We start from the raw sequence: 7,934 nt of genomic DNA on the forward strand, positions 1-7,934 counted from the left end.
ATGATATTATATTTGGGGGTTGTGCTTAAGTTCTTGCATGTTGCTTCTCTCTAGGAGCACGGGCAGGGAGAGAACAATGAGGTTGCCATTCGTCTCTACTCAGACACCGCAAAGCTCTACCAGTAAGATCATTTTACCTTTTGCAATAGAGTTAGGTTGTTGTCACATATACGAGGGAATTTTGTTCTTCTTTGCAAAGCCGTAATATTGTTTACCTTGCAAATGACCTAATATTGTGCATCATCCTGCAAAGGGGATTTATAAATTATAACTTTACAACACATGAAAAATATCCTCTTCACATTTTATTAGGGTATTCAATACTAACCACACAAAGTTTCACCTATAACCCTAAAAAATCAAGAAAAGTTTCCTTCTTATCTGTACCTCCAGTTCGATTGGAAGATTGGATGGCTGTTTTTATTTTGGACAATTGTGAAAGGATTTTGTAGCATGTACAGAAAATCTCTTGTATCAAAACTAATATATCTATATTTTCTTTATAAATAGGTACTGTGCTGCTGAGTGTGAAAATGAAAATAATATCCCAGCTGCTGCTTTAGCGTACAAGGCTATAGAGTTGGCTCACATGAAGGCGGCTACTTTAGCGTATAATATGCCAGCTGCTGCTTTTACCAACGAGGCAGTTTCTTTAGTAACTTCTCAGCTCTTTACCCAAAACAGAACTTCTAATTGTAACAAGAGATTTGTTATACATGGTGAGTTGTGAAGTGTTTTGTTTTACTTCAAGCCTATATCTCAATTATCAAAGTCAAAACAGTCGATCCGAATTGTTCAACATGATCTCCATATTAAAATGTGCTTGGTGACAATATTTTACATTTTTTATAGGTAGAAAATCCATTGATTTAGAATTATCTGAACCAAAAAAAAACTGTGATTTCTAAAGATAAAACTTATAAAGCCAAACAAATTACCGAGAAAGGATTTCACATGTGTTGTGTGTAAAGCATCAGGCATTCTGAAAACAATCTTACTTAATTTAGATCACTAGTTTATCTAATGGCTAACAATGGTTTATCTCATATTGTATATAACAGGGTGATTCTATGACATCTGCCTTCGAGGCCACAAGGCGGTACCAGATCCTCATGCACAGCCCAGGAGCTTGCTGCGACAATTATGGCATGCCTCAATTTTTATTCTAATAATATAAATCTGTTCAGATGGCTCATTCGGCACTCGAGTCCATCTTTTGACGTTTTCTTGAAAGAAGAATAGAGGTCATGCCCCCATTTGCTTAATTGATTGATAAATAAAATATAGTTCGGTCTTTATTAAAGACCTGATACAAAGCATGTGATACAAAGCTCAAAACAGTTGAGCCGCAAAAATAAAAAGAAATTTTGAAATCTAAAAAACTGGAATAAAATTTTGGAAAATAATAGTAGGTAGAAAACTGAAGCTCATCCAGAGGCATGGTAGCCTCTACAGTCCCGTTAAATGCTTGCTGATTTGTGCTTGCTTTGCATGTTTGCATTATCCACTGATCTTTTACTTGGTCTATAAGGGATTCTACATTCTCTGCTTGATCTCTAAAGATCCTCTCATCTTTCGCGCCAGATATATAACAAACTGTGTGATTACGACCAGTTCCCTTCCCTTCTTTGTAAGATTCTTCGATGTTCTGGCTTCTATGTAGGGTCTGGTTTGACCCGAGTCTGTCAGTGGTATTGAATATTGATAGCTGCTGGGAGACCATTTGGTATGTGAGTAGGATGGTATTGCATTCATTGAACAAGTGACTGACCTTTTTCTGCATTCGACGGCACAAGAAGCACATACTAAGCAGTTGCCATCCTCACCGCACTAGGTTGTCGGTAGTCAGAATCCTATTGAGTGACATGAGCCATGTGAAGATTTTAATTTTTGGCGGCACCTATAGTTTCCATATTCGGTTCAGGTCAGAGTTAATCATTGGCCCACCTTTCATGATTTGATATGCTGATTTCACCGAGAATCCTTTTGTTGGGGCTGGGAGCCATAAGGGCCGATCATTTTTTGCTTGTTTTTGTGCATATACATATTGAAAATAATTTTTTTTTTTTTTTTTCTAGCTAGTTCATTTAGTGTAAGTAAAATTCAATTAACAATTTATTACACTAATGAATGGAAAATTGAGTTTGTATTTACATAATTTGATTACTCTTCCTTTTTTCTCTTACCTATATTGTATGATATATATCAATTGGGGTTATATGTTTGGCAATATTCACAAAGCCCTTGAAGTGAACTAGAAAGTTCAGAATACAATCAGGGTTGGTTATGAGTTTTCACTTTACATATACACACATCACTCTTAACGATGCAATCCAGATCAGGTAGCGATACCTTACTAATAGGCGTGTGTGTGTACATGCGCGTTCGTGTGTGGTGTTTTTGTGCATGTATTCGTGTCCTTTATAGTTAGAATAAAGTAATTTGATGTATATCCTGTAAATTAAATTCATGAAATTATATTTCAGTTCTATTATTGATCATCAAATAATTTTAAACTAATTAAGTTCTCTCAAATTATTTCTGAACTAATTATGGTATCTACAGTAAAAGAATCTTGAATTGAATTTTAAATTATACTTGTGCTATAGATTATGTGGCAAGTACAAAATTAATCTTTTGTATCTGCAATACACCTACAAACTTAGAATATGTCAAAAGACGGCTCCTTTATATACAGGTATATTTATTTAGTACTCTAATGTCTCATAATGAAAGCTATAATATATATTACCATTAAAAAAGAATTGCTTTTGTCCCATTGATATATATGGAATGGCGCTAATTAGGAAACACTATTAGAATGTGAAAATGTTGAACCAAAAGAGCATAAATAATATAGCTCGCATCTTAACAGATTTTCTCTAATTCTTAGTAACAACTTAGTAATGATGCATATTGAGTGTTTTTGATTTATTAATTGGTGACATATAGCTATCAAATTTTAGTTACCAAGCTACATTTAAAAAAAAAAGTTAACAGCCAAGTTGAAAGTATTATTTTATTTCCTAAAGGTTGTGAAATTATTAGGTTAGACAGGTTCTTTAAGTTGGGTAAAAGTTATCATCTATGTGAAACACATGAATTGTTAAATGACAGCGAAAAAAAAGAAAAGTGAGGGATGTCATGATCATTAAATTGGAAGGATAAATATGTAATTTGTAACATTAGAAGGAAATATGTAATCTTAAAATTTAGAAGGATAAATATGAGAAATTTGTATTAATATGAGTGTGGTGATTGTACTATACATATACATATCGCATATGCGTCTGTATTAAGGATCAATATTTTCATTTTCAAAGTTCTAAATAGTTGATATGAATTGTTCAACGTAATCTTTATATGAAAATTTAGTTGCACGCTAAATTTATATTTTTTAGAAATTTTTTTTTTTTTTTAGATAAATAGAAAATCATTATTTTTTTAATGGTCTAAATTTTTTATTTCAAGTTATATTATACCTATCTTAAAATGTAGTTCAAAAACTGTAAAATTTGGCCTACAAGCACACTATGAGATGCAATTGTGTTGAATAGTTTAGATCAACTCTTTGAAGAATAATAGAGATATTAATTTATATTACGGACCAATTTGTGCTATATATGATAACTAGCCTCACTTATTTTTTTTATATAATATTATTAATTTTATTGAAGAAAGTGTAATTTCAAAGTTTTATAAATGTTTGCATAAAATTCACTATAAATAATTTTCATTGAAAGGGAAGGTCATGGCCCACTGTGGCACTTGAAAAACATTATCATGTCAAATTAATGAAAATAAATCTTATCGAATCATTGGTTTCACTACTAGAATCTCGGTTTGTTGCATGGGTAAAAATAATTGTTGCATGGTTAAGTAGTGTCCATGCAACAAATATTGGCATTTCTGACACAGTTAAAATTGTTGCATTGGTAGTCCCATGCAACAGTTACTCATGCAACAAGTTTGATGGTTATCCATGCAACTGTCTCTTATTTATCCATGCAACAAATATTTGATGACCCGTGACCCGCTAGCAAGGATAGAAAGTATATTCTAATGAATGTCCATGCAACAACTCATCACATACCCATGCAACAAGTCTCCCGAATTTAGACTAAACAGTTGCATGGGTAACCCATGCAACAATTATTTGAGGACTATTTGTTGCATGGACTTGTCCATGCAAAAAATCTCCAAAATCTAGACTAAATAGTTGCATGAGTAACCCATGCAACAAGTCTGGAGGATTATTTGCGAACTATTTGTTGCATGGATTACCCATGCAACAAGTTTTGACGATTTTTTTGAACTATTTGTTGCATGGGCCTACCCATGCAACAATTATTGAATTTCTGGACAGTGACTTTTCTATATATATTTGATCTCTCCTTACAAATTGAATATATTCTAATAAATTACAACAAGTGATACATTACAGCAGTATATTAATATCTTCACATTTAGAAGGAAATTTGATCTCTCCTTTTAAATTGAATATATTTTGTAAATCATAGCAAAAAGAATTAGAGCATTATATTACAAAATAAAAGAGATACACAAATAATTCGGAAACTTAAATTGTAGAATCTTGAAATTTTGGTCTTGAGAGTAAACATTAGAAAGTTATTGAGAGGACGAGAGCAAGCGATGAGCAGAGCCTTCATTAATTGCCTTCTCCTGTAAGTATTTCAAATAATAACCATCTTAATCAATTTGCTATTCTTTTCAACCATGCAGTTCTGCTTTAACAAGTTCCATATGAAATATATATATTTTGTTTTTATTATAATTAATACAAACTTTATATGGTTGGGAATTTGCCATGCAACCCATTACACAAAAAATTACCAATTAATAACCATCTTCATTGGATTGATCTTCGTGATTAATTAGTCCGTAACCAAGTCCTTCCTCAATTTCTTGCATGTCATACTCTTGCTCCATGTCATAACCTTCATCACCTCCCTCTATAGGGTTCTCGTTATCCGCCACTATTGGTGAAATCTCCAACGTATCGTCTACTAGTTCGAACTCATTTTCTCTAATTACCTCATTGTCCCAATTAAAGCCCTCTTCATTTGGTTCCACTACTGGATTATCCGTCATTTCCTCTTGGTAAAATTCGATGTTTTCATCGACAACCTCCCCGACACGAAACTTGCCTTTCGGGCTTGTTTTCATTGCTACCCACCATTGACGTCTTAGAGGAGTGTCGGATGCATAGGGAATGTAGACTACTTGAATGGCTTGACATGCCAATACATACCTGCTGCAACTCATAGGAAGAAGTTACCCAACGGAAGGCTGATGAGGCACATGTTGCCGAGGATGACGGCACTTTGTACATTGCTGCCATTGGGGGACAAAGCCGTGGCAGGTTGCGAGGCTTTGGGAGCGTGCTTGACTCTCATTTGGGGAAAACAGCCACACGAGCCAAGCCAACCAATTCACAATCTGGGGTGACACAGCATGGGTTGCAGAAAACTTACATTGAGGAAGAAATGAACGCAATTCTAGTACAAGAACGACTTAATTGTATTAATGAGGACCGGGAAGAGAGGACTAGGATGCAAGAACAAAATAACATCATGTTCAGGCAGTTGTATGCAATGGTGGGGATGCAAAGGCCTGACTTGCAGGTACGGGCTAATTATTAGTTTCATGTCAGTTTAGGATTTGAGAATTTAACCCATGCTATAAGTCCAGATTCTAGCAGTGTAACTTCTTCTAGCTCTTGCTTAAGTAGTGAAGAAGATATTTTCTAAAGATTGATAAAATAGATAAATTAAATGATACGAGTTGTGTGTTTAACTTGAGCTTTACTTTTCCCAATCCAACATGCATACTAACAAGTACTCTTCCTACTTTAAAATTGATTGGTATTTATAAAGTACAATGTAACAATCTCCACTATAAAATTTGCCCATCTCCTCCTTACAGACTGAAATCATGTGGTTGTTATTGATATGCCAAACCTTCAAGGTAAAAGTCCAATTAAATCCATTAACATGAGAAGTTCTATATTCATGTCAGAATTGCAAAGAAGGACAAAAAATATTTAAGTCTATGCATAGTACAATAGTACGCATCATTATGCACTATGCATAGTACCATACCCCTAACCAGCTTCCTAAGAATTATTGAACCTTAAAAATGAAGATATTGATCCATAGCATGCTTCATTATGCGCTATGCATAGTACCATGGTACCATACCCCTAACCAGACTCCTAGGAAGAACCAAATAACTGTACTTGTTCAACCAATACCTAGGAATTTTTACTATTACAATAAAATCATGGTTAAGGGCAGTAAGCGGAAGAAAGGTGACCGGCGTGTCAAAATAAGCTACCTGCACCTTGGTTCAAGTGTTAAAGTATTTTGCAGAAATATATAATTTACTCTTAATTTATGAATTTTTATATTTATTGTCACTTGAATTTACTGTGTATTTCTGATTGCTAAATTCTCATTTGAATGGATTCGTGTTTAACTTAGGCTCAAGGTTACAGTCAGGGACCTCAAAATGTTGGTCTAATGGGGAATATCACTAATTTGCAGGTGAGATTGTGAAATTAAAATTAGATGATGTTAATAGTACTCACTAATCGGATGTTGAAATGTCCATAATCTAAAACAATTCTTCTATGATTAATGCGTAGGGTCAAGGTCCCACAACACTACCTCAACCTCATGAAGGAGCTTTGGGAATGCTGATGGCCATCTCTCAGGTATCATATCAATAACCTTTTTCTTTTTTTAAGAACATAGGTTGTATTAGGAAATTTCCTTGTTTGTGGCTTTTTAGGTATCATACTTAAAAATAGGTTCTAGCTAGATGCATGAAGCTAAACTGATAATTCATCAATTAGTCCTATGTTATGAAGATAAAATGAGAATAGAAATATACTTAGTTTACCATTTAGTCCTATGTCATGAAGATAAACTGATTTTTTATGTGTAGTAGGTTATGAAGATATACCTATTATACTTATTTTAATGTTTTTCAAGTGTTTCTACAATTTATTATCAATATTAAATTTCATTCTATGCTATATGTTGTATATGTAGGGTCTAGGTGCTAATTTTACATAATCAAATGGGGGAAGAAATTTCCAAACACTTCATAATGTGCAATCTGAAAATGAGGTGGCAACATGTCTAGATGCTGACGACGAGTGGTTTGGGGAAGAAAGGCAGAACAACCAACCCTTCTAGTGTGGGGTGTTATAAACCATTATCACAGAAAGATGGTATTTTGTATAGCTAGAAAAGTAGCCTCTTTTTGTATATTTTTTGATGCTGGGTTGCGTGTATATTTTGGTTATAGAAACAAGTGGTTGCAATCCTCTTATACTGTGGTTGCAATCCTTTTTGGTTTATGTTTCAAGGAAAGCTTGAATTTAAATGATTAATGATAATTAAAATGTTACTCTCCATGTTTTATTTTGTTCTTCTTATTATGTTTCCATGTGTAATGTAAAAGATTTCTTGGTTGCTTATGGGTTGGTACCAAATCGGTACAGGTACCAAATTGGTACGAGGTAAATTATAGAAATGGGCCTTGATTTTTTTTTTGGAAACGACAATTTTTTGCATCGTAAAATCTATACAAATATGGGGACCAGACAATATCTTAGCAAATAACCTGGTGGGGCCCACCTTCTTTGTCCATGCAACTAATAGGTTAATTACCCATGCAACAAACCATGTGGGGCCCACGACATTTAACCATGCAACTACTCACTCCCCTATCGTTGCAACTAATCCATGGGACCCACACACTTTATCCATGCAACAACTCACTCCCCTATCGTTGCAACTAATCCATGGGACCCACATACTTCATCCATGCAACTAATCAATGCTATTTCGTTGCAATTACTTCCTGCATCTGAATTGTTGCATGGGTACTTATTGCATGGACAC

General features: G+C 34.1%; 1 long non-coding RNA gene across 1 annotated transcript; it reads left to right on the forward strand.

Moving 5' to 3' along the window:
- Window positions 1-5,278: 5,278 nt before the first annotated feature.
- Window positions 5,279-7,296, forward strand: LOC144554681 (uncharacterized). Its single transcript, XR_013511703.1, has 4 exons — window positions 5,279-5,645; window positions 6,504-6,566; window positions 6,668-6,736; window positions 7,077-7,296. It is a non-coding gene; the product is annotated as an uncharacterized LOC144554681 (long non-coding RNA).
- The last annotated feature ends 638 nt before the right edge of the window (window positions 7,297-7,934 follow it).

Source organism: Carex rostrata, chromosome 5 (genome assembly GCF_964058835.1).
Source record: "Carex rostrata chromosome 5, lpCarRost1.2, whole genome shotgun sequence".
Lineage (NCBI taxonomy): Eukaryota > Viridiplantae > Streptophyta > Magnoliopsida > Poales > Cyperaceae > Carex > Carex rostrata.